This window comes from Cynoglossus semilaevis, chromosome W (genome assembly GCF_000523025.1).
Source record: "Cynoglossus semilaevis isolate Cse_v1.0 chromosome W, Cse_v1.0, whole genome shotgun sequence".
Taxonomy (NCBI): domain Eukaryota; kingdom Metazoa; phylum Chordata; class Actinopteri; order Pleuronectiformes; family Cynoglossidae; genus Cynoglossus; species Cynoglossus semilaevis.
The window spans coordinates 2,435,092-2,435,752 of NC_024327.1; the positions used below are offsets into that span (position 1 = coordinate 2,435,092).

At 41.5% G+C, this 661-nt stretch overlaps 1 protein-coding gene across 4 annotated transcripts in view; it reads left to right on the forward strand.

Moving 5' to 3' along the window:
* The window catches only part of LOC103396947 (cytadherence high molecular weight protein 3-like), a 28,759-nt gene that overhangs the window by 10,971 nt on the left and 17,127 nt on the right, over positions 1 to 661 (forward strand). The window lies entirely within an intron of this gene.

The window sequence follows — 661 nt, forward strand, 5'->3', positions numbered from 1 at the left end:
TGGGGACTGGGGGGGGCGGAGGGGGGTGATTGTCTTAATTGTTGCTGGAGACACTTGAGATAAAACTGCCTCCTTGAGTCACTTATGATGGGGCGTTATCTCCAGTTCCTCCTTCCTCAGATATGGGAGCACAGGAATAGAAGGATCTTGAAAGTGCCATATATGCCCTCATATGAGGATCAACATAGGGTCCGTGGCCCCTAGTCGGTCCGCATAGCTGTCTTATTAACATTAAAATTCAAACACGGTTTCGTAGTAGTAGGTATCCCAACTCCCTTTACCACCCCCCTCTCCACTTCAGAGTGATGATTAGCTGTTCAGCCATCTCACACTCAAACATTGGTTGTTTGGAACAGCAATTTCAATTAAATATATGATATAGCAAACAAACACAGTGATATTTAAGTTGAAGTTAAATGAAGTTTATAGGATTTACAGAAAGTGTGCAATAATTACTTAAACAAAAGTAGGCAGGTGCATAAATTTGGGCACCCTTGTTGTTTTATTGATTTGAATACCTTTAGCACTAATTATTGGAACACAAAATTTGTTTGGTAAGCTCATTGACCCTTGACCTACATACACAGGTGAAGCCAATCATGAGAAAGGGTATTTAAGGTGGCCAGTTGCAAGTTGTTCTCCCCTTTGCATCTTCTCTGAA